General features: G+C 45.1%; 1 pseudogene; it reads left to right on the top strand.

Annotated features, from left to right (window-relative positions):
• The first annotated feature begins 213 nt into the window (after positions 1–213).
• LOC102846691 lies at positions 214–994 on the top strand (annotated as a pseudogene).
• Positions 995–1,349: the final 355 nt, after the last annotated feature.

The raw sequence follows: 1,349 nt of genomic DNA, 5'->3' as shown, positions 1-1,349 counted from the left end.
TGATTTGTATCATCAAGTTGAGCATAACTGTTCTAGAATTTCTGTTCTTCTCAATATTAGCCACAATTTAGTATGATCCACACAGTCTAAAGTCTTTGCATAGTCAATAAAGCACAAAACTAAAAAATTCATTACTGTTGATAGTTTGCAGATAAAACAGTGTGCTAGTGGTATTACATAGAAGATGGCAGTGCCCAGTGTAGCGGGAGGACAATGGAAGTTGAAAGAAAACGTTTTTATCAGAATGTCACTATCAACAAGGGTGAAAGTGGCTTTGAGATAAACCTGGATCACAGAAAGCTGAAAACGCCTCAAGTCAAGCTCATTACGGTCCCCAATGAGGCCTTGGCCACTGCAGTGACCACTGAATGGGACTCACAGCAGGATACCATCAAGTTCTACACTATGTACCTGACCACGTTGTGCAACACTTCTTTGGACTACCCATCCCAGCAAAACAAGGACCAACTGATCCAGGCAGCTTGAAGTTTCTGGACACTGACACCATCTGCTACAGAATAGAGGAGCCAGAGACATTAGTGGAACTTCAGAAGAAAGAGTGGGACCCCATGATCAAGTGGGCCATTGGCACCTCTACTAGCATCCTGGGGCCTACCAACAGCCAAAACTCAGGAGACACTTACCAGCTATCTGTCATCTTACAACATGTGGGCCCTCCAAGGGATTGAATTTGTGGTAGCCCAGCTTAAGTCCATGGTATTGACAATAGGCCTGATGGATTTGCACCTGACAATGGAGCAGGCTGTGCTACTTTCTTGCCTGGAAGAGGAGTACCAGATCCAGAAGTGGGACAACACTGAGTGGGCCCACAACTATGAGTTTCAAGAGCTGTGGGCCCGTACAACCGCTGGCACCCTCTTTGTGCACACTCTGTTCTGAAAGCAGGACTGTTAAACAAAAGATCCTGTATGAGTGGGGCCAGCCGGCCAGGCCATCGAGCAGTGGTGCCTTAAGGAGCAGCTGCACCTTTTAGATCCCAGCAGGGCATGGGTTCCAGTGAGAAGAATGGATTGAATATGACTTCTTCTTACTGTAATGAACTCAGTTTATTAAATATTTCTGCAGTCTGGGGGGAAAAAATTCATTACTGTCAAATTGAAATCTGCTTTTTTGTGTGTGTCTGTTTGTTGTTTTCTTATTGTGTGCCATCTAGTCAGATCCGACTAGCGTAGGAGGAGATTGTCCATCCTTCTGCAGTGGAGAATCTGCTGGATTTGAACTGCTCACCTTTAAGATTGCAGTGCAGCTTCTTGCTACTAGGTCACCAGAGCTCCCTTGGAACCGACTTTTAACTGACACTCCAGTGATTTTTGAGGTTGTAAATCACA

Source organism: Elephantulus edwardii, unplaced genomic scaffold, assembly GCF_000299155.1.
Source record: "Elephantulus edwardii isolate Elephantulus edwardi_28Jun2011 unplaced genomic scaffold, EleEdw1.0 scaffold00002, whole genome shotgun sequence".
Taxonomy (NCBI): Eukaryota; Metazoa; Chordata; class Mammalia; order Macroscelidea; family Macroscelididae; genus Elephantulus; species Elephantulus edwardii.
This window is presented reverse-complemented; position numbering and strand designations above follow the sequence as displayed.